General features: G+C 38.2%; 9 non-coding genes across 9 annotated transcripts; all 9 read left to right on the top strand.

The window, feature by feature from the left end:
• Positions 1-385: 385 nt before the first annotated feature.
• Positions 386-467, top strand: TRNAS-CGA (transfer RNA serine (anticodon CGA)). The gene has a single exon. It is a non-coding gene; the product is annotated as a tRNA-Ser (tRNA).
• A 2,689-nt stretch (positions 468-3,156) lies between these two features.
• TRNAS-CGA (transfer RNA serine (anticodon CGA)) lies at positions 3,157-3,238 on the top strand. Its single transcript has one exon. It is a non-coding gene; the product is annotated as a tRNA-Ser (tRNA).
• A 1,479-nt stretch (positions 3,239-4,717) lies between these two features.
• On the top strand, positions 4,718-4,799 carry TRNAS-UGA (transfer RNA serine (anticodon UGA)). The gene has a single exon. It is a non-coding gene; the product is annotated as a tRNA-Ser (tRNA).
• A 1,479-nt stretch (positions 4,800-6,278) lies between these two features.
• Positions 6,279-6,360, top strand: TRNAS-CGA (transfer RNA serine (anticodon CGA)). The gene has a single exon. It is a non-coding gene; the product is annotated as a tRNA-Ser (tRNA).
• Positions 6,361-9,053: 2,693 nt separating this feature from the next.
• TRNAS-CGA (transfer RNA serine (anticodon CGA)) lies at positions 9,054-9,135 on the top strand. The gene has a single exon. It is a non-coding gene; the product is annotated as a tRNA-Ser (tRNA).
• Positions 9,136-10,611: 1,476 nt separating this feature from the next.
• On the top strand, positions 10,612-10,693 carry TRNAS-UGA (transfer RNA serine (anticodon UGA)). Its single transcript has one exon. It is a non-coding gene; the product is annotated as a tRNA-Ser (tRNA).
• Positions 10,694-12,171: 1,478 nt separating this feature from the next.
• Positions 12,172-12,253, top strand: TRNAS-CGA (transfer RNA serine (anticodon CGA)). The gene has a single exon. It is a non-coding gene; the product is annotated as a tRNA-Ser (tRNA).
• Positions 12,254-13,726: 1,473 nt separating this feature from the next.
• On the top strand, positions 13,727-13,808 carry TRNAS-CGA (transfer RNA serine (anticodon CGA)). The gene has a single exon. It is a non-coding gene; the product is annotated as a tRNA-Ser (tRNA).
• Positions 13,809-15,286: 1,478 nt separating this feature from the next.
• TRNAS-CGA (transfer RNA serine (anticodon CGA)) lies at positions 15,287-15,368 on the top strand. Its single transcript has one exon. It is a non-coding gene; the product is annotated as a tRNA-Ser (tRNA).
• Positions 15,369-16,437: the final 1,069 nt, after the last annotated feature.

Raw genomic sequence — 16,437 nt, 5'->3', positions numbered from 1 at the left:
ACTGGTCTATAATTACTTTGTATTGAACTTACTACTTATAGAAAACTCAATGACATTCATGGGGTCTCTGTCACCAATGAAAAACCCGATAGATTTTTAATCGCCTATAAAGAATTTGATTCATCATATACTTTCGTTATGTAAACTTAAATAATAAACAAGTGAATAAACTAAAGCAACTGACAGCAAGGCACTGCTGAGAATTGAACTCAGGATCTCCTGTTTACTAGACAGGCACTTTAACCAACTAAGCCACAGCACCAAAGCACTTTTCTTCTCACGGTGTCCTACCACACAGCTCAGTTCAGAGCAAAAGACTGATCTCAAATTTTAGGCTAGCCCCTTAGGTGTAGTTGCCAGAAGTCTTAACAGTCAGGGTACATAAGTTGTGATGGCCGAGTGGTTAAGGCGTTGGATTCGAAATCCAATGGGGTCTCCCTGCACAGGTTCAAGTCCTGTTCACAACGTTCTATTTTAAGAAGAGAACTTCCAGAAACATATTAAAGTTTGTCACCTATAGAAAGAGTTATTTTAATTCCATCCTCTTTGTCACTGATTAATTACATTAATAATAGTGGTTCCAGCTGTGCCCCTGGCTTACAACTCTGAAAAGCGAGCAATATTTAGAGTATAAATCACTATAACTACAGCATCCCATTTGTCCAGACTTTTATTTTTCTCTTGATAAATACAAATCAGGTTGGTTGGACAACTTCTGCCCTTAGTAAATCTCTGCTTGCTGTCAATTATAATACTATTTTCTGTCAAATACTCCTGTATATAGTCCCTTAAATGGACTCTGTCACCAGTTTATCAATTCCCAATTTCCTAACTAGCCTAATAGGCGCTATGATGCTGATAACTACAGTGTGATTTGTTGTTTTTTGTTTTAAAAACGTTTATTTGCAAAGTTATGAGCATTTATTTATATATACTAATGTAGCTCTAATAGCCAAATAGGAGATGACTCCTTTTTACTCTGGGCAGCTAATGTTTTCTGTATGACGCTGTCCAATCAGCATACAACTTCTCCCCCTTCCCTGTCCAGCAACACAGTGTGATCATATAGTACACTGCGTCCATTCCCGACTGTGTTTTCAACAGGTGATATCTTCGGTTCTGTCACAGCTAGAACTGTGATTTTGGTGTCTTATGAAAGAGTAGAATCCAGTCTTTCAAATGCCACCAAATCTGCTTTTTTAGGTGGCCCACAGCCCGAGATATGGCTGTTTGAATTGATCCCCCTTCCCTGTAGCTTGAGTTTCACAATGTGTGTGAAGCAGCTTCATGCTGATAGGACAGCATCAGATGCTGAGAGTCAGCTCCACCTCAGGAAAATTGCTGCTGTTACCTCCCAGATGTCTAATAAAGGCTAAATTACATATTTAGAAAATGCTCATAACTTTGCAAATAATAAACATTTTTTTACTACAAATCACCCTGTAGTTATCAGCAGCAAAACACCTATTAGACTAGTTAGGAGTTAGGGACCTGATAAACTGGTAACAGAGTCCCTTTAAGAGCTCTTCAAAAGTTTTTCCCACAATGGATGTTAAGCTTACTGGTCTATAATTACTTTGTATTGAACTTACTACTTATAGAATACTCAATGACATTCATGGGGTCTCTGTCACCAATGAAAAACCCGATAGATTTTTAATCGCCTATAAAGAATTTGATTCATCATATACTTTAGTTATGTAAACTTAAATAATAAACAAGTGAATAAACTAAAGCAACTGATAGCAAGGCACTGCTGAGAATTGAACTCAGGATCTCCTGTTTACTAGACAGGCACTTTAACCAACTAAGCCACAGCACCAAAGCACTTTTCTTCTCACGGTGTCCTACCGCACAGCTCAGTTCAGAGCATTTGTCCAGACTTTTATTTTTCTCTTGATAAATACAAATCAGGTTGGTTGGACAACTTCTGCCCTTAGTAAATCTCTGCTTGCTGTCAATTATAATACTATTTTCTGTCAAATACTCCTGTATATAGTCCCTTAAATGGACTCTGTCACCAGTTTATCAATTCCCAATTTCCTAACTAGCCTAATAGGCGCTATGATGCTGATAACTACAGTGTGATTTGTTGTTTTTTGTTTTAAAAACGTTTATTTGCAAAGTTATGAGCATTTATTTATATATACTAATGTAGCTCTAATAGCCAAATAGGAGATGACTCCTTTTTACTCTGGGCAGCTAATGTTTTCTGTATGACGCTGTCCAATCAGCATACAACTTCTCCCCCTTCCCTGTCCAGCAACACAGTGTGATCATATAGTACGTCCATTCCCGACTGTGTTTTCAACAGGTGATATCTTCGGTTCTGTCACAGCTAGAACTGTGATTTTGGTGTATTATGAAAGAGTAGAATCCAGTCTTTCAAATGCCACCAAATCTGCTTTTTTAGGTGGCCCACAGCCCGAGATATGGCTGTTTGAATTGATCCCCCTTCCCTGTAGCTTGAGTTTCACAATGTGTGTGAAGCAGCTTCATGCTGATAGGACAGCATCAGATGCTGAGAGTCAGCTCCACCTCAGGAGAATTGCTGCTGTTACCTCCCAGATGTCTAATAAAGGCTAAATTACATATTTAGAAAATGCTCATAACTTTGCAAATAATAAACATTTTTTTTACTACAAATCACCCTGTAGTTATCAGCAGCAAAGCACCTATTAGACTAGTTAGGAGTTAGGGACCTGATAAACTGGTAACAGAGTCCCTTTAAGAGCTCTTCAAAAGTTTTTCCCACAATGGATGTTAAGCTTACTGGTCTATAATTACTTTGTATTGAACTTACTACTTATAGAAAACTCAATGACATTCATGGGGTCTCTGTCACCAATGAAAAACCCGATAGATTTTTAATCGCCTATAAAGAATTTGATTCATCATATACTTTCGTTATGTAAACTTAAATAATAAACAAGTGAATAAACTAAAGCAACTGACAGCAAGGCACTGCTGAGAATTGAACTCAGGATCTCCTGTTTACTAGACAGGCACTTTAACCAACTAAGCCACAGCACCAAAGCACTTTTCTTCTCACGGTGTCCTACCACACAGCTCAGTTCAGAGCAAAAGACTGATCTCAAATTTTAGGCTAGCCCCTTAGGTGTAGTTGCCAGAAGTCTTAACAGTCAGGGTACATAAGTTGTGATGGCCGAGTGGTTAAGGCGTTGGATTCGAAATCCAATGGGGTCTCCCTGCACAGGTTCAAGTCCTGTTCACAACGTTCTATTTTAAGAAGAGAACTTCCAGAAACATATTAAAGTTTGTCACCTATAGAAAGAGTTATTTTAATTCCATCCTCTTTGTCACTGATTAATTACATTAATAATAGTGGTTCCAGCTGTGCCCCTGGCTTACAACTCTGAAAAGCGAGCAATATTTAGAGTATAAATCACTATAACTACAGCATCCCATTTGTCCAGACTTTTATTTTCCTCTTGATAAATACAAATCAGGTTGGTTGGACAACTTCTGCCCTTAGTAAATCTCTGCTTGCTGTCAATTATAATACTATTTTCTGTCAAATACTCCTGTATATAGTCCCTTAAATGGACTCTGTCACCAGTTTATCAATTCCCAATTTCCTAACTAGCCTAATAGGCGCTATGATGCTGATAACTACAGTGTGATTTGTTGTTTTTTGTTTTAAAAACGTTTATTTGCAAAGTTATGAGCATTTATTTATATATACTAATGTAGCTCTAATAGCCAAATAGGAGATGACTCCTTTTTACTCTGGGCAGCTAATGTTTTCTGTATGACGCTGTCCAATCAGCATACAACTTCTCCCCCTTCCCTGTCCAGCAACACAGTGTGATCATATAGTACACTGCGTCCATTCCCGACTGTGTTTTCAACAGGTGATATCTTCGGTTCTGTCACAGCTAGAACTGTGATTTTGGTGTCTTATGAAAGAGTAGAATCCAGTCTTTCAAATGCCACCAAATCTGCTTTTTTAGGTGGCCCACAGCCCGAGATATGGCTGTTTGAATTGATCCCCCTTCCCTGTAGCTTGAGTTTCACAATGTGTGTGAAGCAGCTTCATGCTGATAGGACAGCATCAGATGCTGAGAGTCAGCTCCACCTCAGGAGAATTGCTGCTGTTACCTCCCAGATGTCTAATAAAGGCTAAATTACATATTTAGAAAATGCTCATAACTTTGCAAATAATAAACATTTTTTTTACTACAAATCACCCTGTAGTTATCAGCAGCAAAGCACCTATTAGACTAGTTAGGAGTTAGGGACCTGATAAACTGGTAACAGAGTCCCTTTAAGAGCTCTTCAAAAGTTTTTCCCACAATGGATGTTAAGCTTACTGGTCTATAATTACTTTGTATTGAACTTACTACTTATAGAAAACTCAATGACATTCATGGGGTCTCTGTCACCAATGAAAAACCCGATAGATTTTTAATCGCCTATAAAGAATTTGATTCATCATATACTTTCGTTATGTAAACTTAAATAATAAACAAGTGAATAAACTAAAGCAACTGATAGCAAGGCACTGCTGAGAATTGAACTCAGGATCTCCTGTTTACTAGACAGGCACTTTAACCAACTAAGCCACAGCACCAAAGCACTTTTCTTCTCACGGTGTCCTACCACACAGCTCAGTTCAGAGCAAAAGACTGATCTCAAATTTTAGGCTAGCCCCTTAGGTGTAGTTGCCAGAAGTCTTAACAGTCAGGGTACATAAGTTGTGATGGCCGAGTGGTTAAGGCGTTGGATTTGAAATCCAATGGGGTCTCCCTGCACAGGTTCAAGTCCTGTTCACAACGTTCTATTTTAAGAAGAGAACTTCCAGAAACATATTAAAGTTTGTCACCTATAGAAAGAGTTATTTTAATTCCATCCTCTTTGTCACTGATTAATTACATTAATAATAGTGGTTCCAGCTGTGCCCCTGGCTTACAACTCTGAAAAGCGAGCAATATTTAGAGTATAAATCACTATAACTACAGCATCCCATTTGTCCAGACTTTTATTTTTCTCTTGATAAATACAAATCAGGTTGGTTGGACAACTTCTGCCCTTAGTAAATCTCTGCTTGCTGTCAATTATAATACTATTTTCTGTCAAATACTCCTGTATATAGTCCCTTAAATGGACTCTGTCACCAGTTTATCAATTCCCAATTTCCTAACTAGCCTAATAGGCGCTATGATGCTGATAACTACAGTGTGATTTGTTGTTTTTTGTTTTAAAAACGTTTATTTGCAAAGTTATGAGCATTTATTTATATATACTAATGTAGCTCTAATAGCCAAATAGGAGATGACTCCTTTTTACTCTGGGCAGCTAATGTTTTCTGTATGACGCTGTCCAATCAGCATACAACTTCTCCCCCTTCCCTGTCCAGCAACACAGTGTGATAATATAGTACACTGCGTCCATTCCCGACTGTGTTTTCAACAGGTGATATCTTAGGTTCTGTCACAGCTAGAACTGTGATTTTGGTGTCTTATGAAAGAGTAGAATCCAGTCTTTCAAATGCCACCAAATCTGCTTTTTTAGGTGGCCCACAGCCCGAGATATGGCTGTTTGAATTGATCCCCCTTCCCTGTAGCTTGAGTTTCACAATGTGTGTGAAGCAGCTTCATGCTGATAGGACAGCATCAGATGCTGAGAGTCAGCTCCACCTCAGGAGAATTGCTGCTGTTACCTCCCAGATGTCTAATAAAGGCTAAATTACATATTTAGAAAATGCTCATAACTTTGCAAATAATAAACATTTTTTTTACTACAAATCACCCTGTAGTTATCAGCAGCAAAGCACCTATTAGACTAGTTAGGAGTTAGGGACCTGATAAACTGGTAACAGAGTCCCTTTAAGAGCTCTTCAAAAGTTTTTCCCACAATGGATGTTAAGCTTACTGGTCTATAATTACTTTGTATTGAACTTACTACTTATAGAAAACTCAATGACATTCATGGGGTCTCTGTCACCAATGAAAAACCCGATAGATTTTTAATCGCCTATAAAGAATTTGATTCATCATATACTTTCGTTATGTAAACTTAAATAATAAACAAGTGAATAAACTAAAGCAACTGACAGCAAGGCACTGCTGAGAATTGAACTCAGGATCTCCTGTTTACTAGACAGGCACTTTAACCAACTAAGCCACAGCACCAAAGCACTTTTCTTCTCACGGTGTCCTACCACACAGCTCAGTTCAGAGCAAAAGACTGATCTCAAATTTTAGGCTAGCCCCTTAGGTGTAGTTGCCAGAAGTCTTAACAGTCAGGGTACATAAGTTGTGATGGCCGAGTGGTTAAGGCGTTGGATTCGAAATCCAATGGGGTCTCCCTGCACAGGTTCAAGTCCTGTTCACAACGTTCTATTTTAAGAAGAGAACTTCCAGAAACATATTAAAGTTTGTCACCTATAGAAAGAGTTATTTTAATTCCATCCTCTTTGTCACTGATTAATTACATTAATAATAGTGGTTCCAGCTGTGCCCCTGGCTTACAACTCTGAAAAGCGAGCAATATTTAGAGTATAAATCACTATAACTACAGCATCCCATTTGTCCAGACTTTTATTTTTCTCTTGATAAATACAAATCAGGTTGGTTGGACAACTTCTGCCCTTAGTAAATCTCTGCTTGCTGTCAATTATAATACTATTTTCTGTCAAATACTCCTGTATATAGTCCCTTAAATGGACTCTGTCACCAGTTTATCAATTCCCAATTTCCTAACTAGCCTAATAGGCGCTATGATGCTGATAACTACAGTGTGATTTGTTGTTTTTTGTTTTAAAAACGTTTATTTGCAAAGTTATGAGCATTTATTTATATATACTAATGTAGCTCTAATAGCCAAATAGGAGATGACTCCTTTTTACTCTGGGCAGCTAATGTTTTCTGTATGACGCTGTCCAATCAGCATACAACTTCTCCCCCTTCCCTGTCAAGCAACACAGTGTGATCATATAGTACACTGCGTCCATTCCCGACTGTGTTTTCAACAGGTGATATCTTCGGTTCTGTCACAGCTAGAACTGTGATTTTGGTGTCTTATGAAAGAGCAGAATCCAGTCTTTCAAATGCCACCAAATCTGCTTTTTTAGGTGGCCCACAGCCCGAGATATGGCTGTTTGAATTGATCCCCCTTCCCTGTAGCTTGAGTTTCACAATGTGTGTGAAGCAGCTTCATGCTGATAGGACAGCATCAGATGCTGAGAGTCAGCTCCACCTCAGGAAAATTGCTGCTGTTACCTCCCAGATGTCTAATAAAGGCTAAATTACATATTTAGAAAATGCTCATAACTTTGCAAATAATAAACATTTTTTTACTACAAATCACCCTGTAGTTATCAGCAGCAAAACACCTATTAGACTAGTTAGGAGTTAGGGACCTGATAAACTGGTAACAGAGTCCCTTTAAGAGCTCTTCAAAAGTTTTTCCCACAATGGATGTTAAGCTTACTGGTCTATAATTACTTTGTATTGAACTTACTACTTATAGAATACTCAATGACATTCATGGGGTCTCTGTCACCAATGAAAAACCCGATAGATTTTTAATCGCCTATAAAGAATTTGATTCATCATATACTTTAGTTATGTAAACTTAAATAATAAACAAGTGAATAAACTAAAGCAACTGATAGCAAGGCACTGCTGAGAATTGAACTCAGGATCTCCTGTTTACTAGACAGGCACTTTAACCAACTAAGCCACAGCACCAAAGCACTTTTCTTCTCACGGTGTCCTACCGCACAGCTCAGTTCAGAGCATTTGTCCAGACTTTTATTTTTCTCTTGATAAATACAAATCAGGTTGGTTGGACAACTTCTGCCCTTAGTAAATCTCTGCTTGCTGTCAATTATAATACTATTTTCTGTCAAATACTCCTGTATATAGTCCCTTAAATGGACTCTGTCACCAGTTTATCAATTCCCAATTTCCTAACTAGCCTAATAGGCGCTATGATGCTGATAACTACAGTGTGATTTGTTGTTTTTTGTTTTAAAAACGTTTATTTGCAAAGTTATGAGCATTTATTTATATATACTAATGTAGCTCTAATAGCCAAATAGGAGATGACTCCTTTTTACTCTGGGCAGCTAATGTTTTCTGTATGACGCTGTCCAATCAGCATACAACTTCTCCCCCTTCCCTGTCCAGCAACACAGTGTGATCATATAGTACACTGCGTCCATTCCCGACTGTGTTTTCAACAGGTGATATCTTCGGTTCTGTCACAGCTAGAACTGTGATTTTGGTGTCTTATGAAAGAGCAGAATCCAGTCTTTCAAATGCCACCAAATCTGCTTTTTTAGGTGGCCCACAGCCCGAGATATGGCTGTTTGAATTGATCCCCCTTCCCTGTAGCTTGAGTTTCACAATGTGTGTGAAGCAGCTTCATGCTGATAGGACAGCATCAGATGCTGAGAGTCAGCTCCACCTCAGGAGAATTGCTGCTGTTACCTCCCAGATGTCTAATAAAGGCTAAATTACATATTTAGAAAATGCTCATAACTTTGCAAATAATAAACATTTTTTTTACTACAAATCACCCTGTAGTTATCAGCAGCAAAGCACCTATTAGACTAGTTAGGAGTTAGGGACCTGATAAACTGGTAACAGAGTCCCTTTAAGAGCTCTTCAAAAGTTTTTCCCACAATGGATGTTAAGCTTACTGGTCTATAATTACTTTGTATTGAACTTACTACTTATAGAAAACTCAATGACATTCATGGGGTCTCTGTCACCAATGAAAAACCCGATAGATTTTTAATCGCCTATAAAGAATTTGATTCATCATATACTTTCGTTATGTAAACTTAAATAATAAACAAGTGAATAAACTAAAGCAACTGACAGCAAGGCACTGCTGAGAATTGAACTCAGGATCTCCTGTTTACTAGACAGGCACTTTAACCAACTAAGCCACAGCACCAAAGCACTTTCTTCTCACGGTGTCCTACCACACAGCTCAGTTCAGAGCAAAAGACTGATCTCAAATTTTAGGCTAGCCCCTTAGGTGTAGTTGCCAGAAGTCTTAACAGTCAGGGTACATAAGTTGTGATGGCCGAGTGGTTAAGGCGTTGGATTCGAAATCCAATGGGGTCTCCCTGCACAGGTTCAAGTCCTGTTCACAACGTTCTATTTTAAGAAGAGAACTTCCAGAAACATATTAAAGTTTGTCACCTATAGAAAGAGTTATTTTAATTCCATCCTCTTTGTCACTGATTAATTACATTAATAATAGTGGTTCCAGCTGTGCCCCTGGCTTACAACTCTGAAAAGCGAGCAATATTTAGAGTATAAATCACTATAACTACAGCATCCCATTTGTCCAGACTTATTTTTCTCTTGATAAATACAAATCAGGTTGGTTGGACAACTTCTGCCCTTAGTAAATCTCTGCTTGCTGTCAATTATAATACTATTTTCTGTCAAATACTCCTGTATATAGTCCCTTAAATGGACTCTGTCACCAGTTTATCAATTCCCAATTTCCTAACTAGCCTAATAGGCGCTATGATGCTGATAACTACAGTGTGATTTGTTGTTTTTTGTTTTAAAAACGTTTATTTGCAAAGTTATGAGCATTTATTTATATATACTAATGTAGCTCTAATAGCCAAATAGGAGATGACTCCTTTTTACTCTGGGCAGCTAATGTTTTCTGTATGACGCTGTCCAATCAGCATACAACTTCTCCCCCTTCCCTGTCCAGCAACACAGTGTGATCATATAGTACACTGCGTCCATTCCCGACTGTGTTTTCAACAGGTGATATCTTCGGTTCTGTCACAGCTAGAACTGTGATTTTGGTGTCTTATGAAAGAGTAGAATCCAGTCTTTCAAATGCCACCAAATCTGCTTTTTTAGGTGGCCCACAGCCCGAGATATGGCTGTTTGAATTGATCCCCCTTCCCTGTAGCTTGAGTTTCACAATGTGTGTGAAGCAGCTTCATGCTGATAGGACAGCATCAGATGCTGAGAGTCAGCTCCACCTCAGGAGAATTGCTGCTGTTACCTCCCAGATGTCTAATAAAGGCTAAATTACATATTTAGAAAATGCTCATAACTTTGCAAATAATAAACATTTTTTTTACTACAAATCACCCTGTAGTTATCAGCAGCAAAGCACCTATTAGACTAGTTAGGAGTTAGGGACCTGATAAACTGGTAACAGAGTCCCTTTAAGAGCTCTTCAAAAGTTTTTCCCACAATGGATGTTAAGCTTACTGGTCTATAATTACTTTGTATTGAACTTACTACTTATAGAAAACTCAATGACATTCATGGGGTCTCTGTCACCAATGAAAAACCCGATAGATTTTTAATCGCCTATAAAGAATTTGATTCATCATATACTTTCGTTATGTAAACTTAAATAATAAACAAGTGAATAAACTAAAGCAACTGACAGCAAGGCACTGCTGAGAATTGAACTCAGGATCTCCTGTTTACTAGACAGGCACTTTAACCAACTAAGCCACAGCACCAAAGCACTTTCTTCTCACGGTGTCCTACCACACAGCTCAGTTCAGAGCAAAAGACTGATCTCATATTTTAGGCTAGCCCCTTAGGTGTAGTTGCCAGAAGTCTTAACACTCAGGGTACATAAGTTGTGATGGCCGAGTGGTTAAGGCGTTGGATTTGAAATCCAATGGGGTCTCCCTGCACAGGTTCAAGTCCTGTTCACAACGTTCTATTTTAAGAAGAGAACTTCCAGAAACATATTAAAGTTTGTCACCTATAGAAAGAGTTATTTTAATTCCATCCTCTTTGTCACTGATTAATTACATTAATAATAGTGGTTCCAGCTGTGCCCCTGGCTTACAACTCTGAAAAGCGAGCAATATTTACAGTATAAATCACTATAACTACAGCATCCCATTTGTCCAGACTTTTATTTTTCTCTTGATAAATACAAATCAGGTTGGTTGGACAACTTCTGCCCTTAGTAAATCTCTGCTTGCTGTCAATTATAATATTATTTTCTGTCACATACTCCTGTATATAGTCCCTTAAATGGACTCTGTCACCAGTTTATCAATTCCCAATTTCCTAACTAGCCTAATAGGCGCTATGATGCTGATAACTACAGTGTGATTTGTTGTTTTTTGTTTTAAAAACGTTTATTTGCAAAGTTATGAGCATTTATTTATATATACTAATGTAGCTCTAATAGCCAAATAGGAGATGACTCCTTTTTACTCTGGGCAGCTAATGTTTTCTGTATGACGCTGTCCAATCAGCATACAACTTCTCCCCCTTCCCTGTCCAGCAACACAGTGTGATCATATAGTACACTGCGTCCATTCCCGACTGTGTTTTCAACAGGTGATATCTTCCTTTCTGTCACAGCTAGAACTGTGATTTTGGTGTATTATGAAAGAGTAGAATCCAGTCTTTCAAATGCCACCAAATCTGCTTTTTTAGGTGGCCCACAGCCCGAGATATGGCTGTTTGAATTGATCCCCCTTCCCTGTAGCTTGAGTTTCACAATGTGTGTGAAGCAGCTTCATGCTGATAGGACAGCATCAGATGCTGAGAGTCAGCTCCACCTCAGGAGAATTGCTGCTGTTACCTCCCAGATGTCTAATAAAGGCTAAATTACATATTTAGAAAATGCTCATAACTTTGCAAATAATAAACATTTTTTTACTACAAATCACCCTGTAGTTATCAGCAGCAAAGCACCTATTAGACTAGTTAGGAGTTAGGGACCTGATAAACTGGTAACAGAGTCCCTTTAAGAGCTCTTCAAAAGTTTTTCCCACAATGGATGTTAAGCTTACTGGTCTATAATTACTTTGTATTGAACTTACTACTTATAGAAAACTCAATGACATTCATGGGGTCTCTGTCACCAATGAAAAACCCGATAGATTTTTAATCGCCTATAAAGAATTTGATTCATCATATACTTTAGTTATGTAAACTTAAATAATAAACAAGTGAATAAACTAAAGAAACTGATAGCAAGGCACTGCTGAGAATTGAACTCAGGATCTCCTGTTAACTAGACAGGCACTTTAACCAACTAAGCCACAGCACCAAAGCACTTTTCTTCTCACGGTGTCCTACCACACAGCTCAGTTCAGAGCAAAAGACTGATCTCATATTTTAGGCTAGCCCCTTAGGTGTAGTTGCCAGAAGTCTTAACAGTCAGGGTACATAAGTTGTGATGGCCGAGTGGTTAAGGCGTTGGATTCGAAATCCAATGGGGTCTCCCTGCACAGGTTCAAGTCCTGTTCACAACGTTCTATTTTAAGAAGAGAACTTCCAGAAACATATTAAAGTTTGTCACCTATAGAAAGAGTTATTTTAATTCCATCCTCTTTGTCACTGATTAATTACATTAATAATAGTGGTTCCAGCTGTGCCCCTGGCTTACAACTCTGAAAAGCGAGCAATATTTACAGTATAAATCACTATAACTACAGCATCCCATTTGTCCAGACTTTTATTTTTCTCTTGATAAATACAAATCAGGTTGGTTGGACAACTTCTGCCCTTAGTAAATCTCTGCTTGCTGTAAATTATAATACTATTTTCTGTCAAATACTCCTGTATATAGTCCCTTAAATGGACTCTGTCACCAGTTTATCAATTCCCAATTTCCTAACTAGCCTAATAGGCGCTATGATGCTGATAACTACAGTGTGATTTGTTGTTTTTTGTTTTAAAAACGTTTATTTGCAAAGTTATGAGCATTTATTTATATATACTAATGTAGCTCTAATAGCCAAATAGGAGATGACTCCTTTTTACTCTGGGCAGCTAATGTTTTCTGTATGACGCTGTCCAATCAGCATACAACTTCTCCCCCTTCCCTGTCCAGCAACACAGTGTGATCATATAGTACGTCCATTCCCGACTGTGTTTTCAACAGGTGATATCTTCGGTTCTGTCACAGCTAGAACTGTGATTTTGGTGTATTATGAAAGAGTAGAATCCAGTCTTTCAAATGCCACCAAATCTGCTTTTTTAGGTGGCCCACAGCCCGAGATATGGCTGTTTGAATTGATCCCCCTTCCCTGTAGCTTGAGTTTCACAATGTGTGTGAAGCAGCTTCATGCTGATAGGACAGCATCAGATGCTGAGAGTCAGCTCCACCTCAGGAGAATTGCTGCTGTTACCTCCCAGATGTCTAATAAAGGCTAAATTACATATTTAGAAAATGCTCATAACTTTGCAAATAATAAACATTTTTTTACTACAAATCACCCTGTAGTTATCAGCAGCAAAGCACCTATTAGACTAGTTAGGAGTTAGGGACCTGATAAACTGGTAACAGAGTCCCTTTAAGAGCTCTTCAAAAGTTTTTCCCACAATGGATGTTAAGCTTACTGGTCTATAATTACTTTGTATTGAACTTACTACTTATAGAAAACTCAATGACATTCATGGGGTCTCTGTCACCAATGAAAAACCCGATAGATTTTTAATCGCCTATAAAGAATTTGATTCATCATATACTTTAGTTATGTAAACTTAAATAATAAACAAGTGAATAAACTAAAGAAACTGATAGCAAGGCACTACTGAGAATTGAACTCAGGATCTCCTGTTTACTAGACAGGCACTTTAACCAACTAAGCCACAGGACCAAAGCACTTTTCTTCTCACGGTGTCCTACCACACAGCTCAGTTCAGAGCAAAAGACTGATCTCATATTTTAGGCTAGCCCCTTAGGTGTAGTTGCCAGAAGTCTTAACAGTCAGGGTACATAAGTTGTGATGGCCGAGTGGTTAAGGCGTTGGATTCGAAATCCAATGGGGTCTCCCTGCACAGGTTCAAGTCCTGTTCACAACGTTCTATTTTAAGAAGAGAACTTCCAGAAACATATTAAAGTTTGTCACCTATAGAAAGAGTTATTTTAATTCCATCCTCTTTGTCACTGATTAATTACATTAATAATAGTGGTTCCAGCTGTGCCCCTGGCTTACAACTCTGAAAAGCGAGCAATATTTACAGTATAAATCACTATAACTACAGCATCCCATTTGTCCAGACTTTTATTTTTCTCTTGATAAATACAAATCAGGTTGGTTGGACAACTTCTGCCCTTAGTAAATCTCTGCTTGCTGTAAATTATAATACTATTTTCTGTCAAATACTCCTGTATATAGTCCCTTAAATGGACTCTGTCACCAGTTTATCAATTCCCAATTTCCTAACTAGCCTAATAGGCGCTATGATGCTGATAACTACAGTGTGATTTGTTGTTTTTTGTTTTAAAAACGTTTATTTGCAAAGTTATGAGCATTTATTTATATATACTAATGTAGCTCTAATAGCCAAATAGGAGATGACTCCTTTTTACTCTGGGCAGCTAATGTTTTCTGTATGACGCTGTCCAATCAGCATACAACTTCTCCCCCTTCCCTGTCCAGCAACACAGTGTGATCATATAGTACACTGCGTCCATTCCCGACTGTGTTTTCAACAGGTGATATCTTCCTTTCTGTCACAGCTAGAACTGTGATTTTGGTGTATTATGAAAGAGTAGAATCCAGTCTTTCAAATGCCACCAAATCTGCTTTTTTAGGTGGCCCACAGCCCGAGATATGGCTGTTTGAATTGATCCCCCTTCCCTGTAGCTTGAGTTTCACAATGTGTGTGAAGCAGCTTCATGCTGATAGGACAGCATCAGATGCTGAGAGTCAGCTCCACCTCAGGAGAATTGCTGCTGTTACCTCCCAGATGTCTAATAAAGGCTAAATTACATATTTAGAAAATGCTCATAACTTTGCAAATAATAAACATTTTTTTACTACAAATCACCCTGTAGTTATCAGCAGCAAAGCACCTATTAGACTAGTTAGGAGTTAGGGACCTGATAAACTGGTAACAGAGTCCCTTTAAGAGCTCTTCAAAAGTTTTTCCCACAATGGATGTTAAGCTTACTGGTCTATAATTACTTTGTATTGAACTTACTACTTATAGAAAACTCAATGACATTCATGGGGTCTCTGTCACCAATGAAAAACCCGATAGATTTTTAATCGCCTATAAAGAATTTGATTCATCATATACTTTAGTTATGTAAACTTAAATAATAAACAAGTGAATAAACTAAAGAAACTGATAGCAAGGCACTGCTGAGAATTGAACTCAGGATCTCCTGTTTACTAGACAGGCACTTTAACCAACTAAGCCACAGCACCAAAGCACTTTTCTTCTCACGGTGTCCTACCACACAGCTCAGTTCAGAGCAAAAGACTGATCTCATATTTTAGGCTAGCCCCTTAGGTGTAGTTGCCAGAAGTCTTAACAGTCAGGGTACATAAGTTGTGATGGCCGAGTGGTTAAGGCGTTGGAATCGAAATCCAATGGGGTCTCCCTGCACAGGTTCAAGTCCTGTTCACAACGTTCTATTTTAAGAAGAGAACTTCCAGAAACATATTAAAGTTTGTCACCTATAGAAAGAGTTATTTTAATTCCATCCTCTTTGTCACTGATTAATTACATTAATAATAGTGGTTCCAGCTGTGCCCCTGGCTTACAACTCTGAAAAGCGAGCAATATTTACAGTATAAATCACTATAACTACAGCATCCCATTTGTCCAGACTTTTATTTTTCTCTTGATAAATACAAATCAGGTTGGTTGGACAACTTCTGCCCTTAGTAAATCTCTGCTTGCTGTAAATTATAATACTATTTTCTGTCAAATACTCCTGTATATAGTCCCTTAAATGGACTCTGTCACCAGTTTATCAATTCCCAATTTCCTAACTAGCCTAATAGGCGCTATGATGCTGATAACTACAGTGTGATTTGTTGTTTTTTGTTTTAAAAACGTTTATTTGCAAAGTTATGAGCATTTATTTATATATACTAATGTAGCTCTAATAGCCAAATAGGAGATGACTCCTTTTTACTCTGGGCAGCTAATGTTTTCTGTATGACGCTGTCCAATCAGCATACAACTTCTCCCCCTTCCCTGTCCAGCAACACAGTGTGATCATATAGTACGTCCATTCCCGACTGTGTTTTCAACAGGTGATATCTTCGGTTCTGTCACAGCTAGAACTGTGATTTTGGTGTATTATGAAAGAGTAGAATCCAGTCTTTCAAATGCCACCAAATCTGCTTTTTTAGGTGGCCCACAGCCCGAGATATGGCTGTTTGAATTGATCCCCCTTCCCTGTAGCTTGAGTTTCACAATGTGTGTGAAGCAGCTTCATGCTGATAGGACAGCATCAGATGCTGAGAGTCAGCTCCACCTCAGGAGAATTGCTGCTGTTACCTCCCAGATGTCTAATAAAGGCTAAATTACATATTTAGAAAATGCTCATAACTTTGCAAATAATAAACATTTTTTTACTACAAATCACCCTGTAGTTATCAGCAGCAAAGCACCTATTAGACTAGTTAGGAGTTAGGGACCTGATAAACTGGTAACAGAGTCCCTTTAAGAGCTCTTCAAAAGTTTTTCC

Source organism: Rhinoderma darwinii, assembly GCF_050947455.1.
Source record: "Rhinoderma darwinii isolate aRhiDar2 chromosome 3 unlocalized genomic scaffold, aRhiDar2.hap1 SUPER_3_unloc_13, whole genome shotgun sequence".
Taxonomy (NCBI): domain Eukaryota; kingdom Metazoa; phylum Chordata; class Amphibia; order Anura; family Rhinodermatidae; genus Rhinoderma; species Rhinoderma darwinii.
Note: the sequence above shows the minus strand (reverse complement) of the source record. Positions and strands in the feature narration are given on the sequence as shown.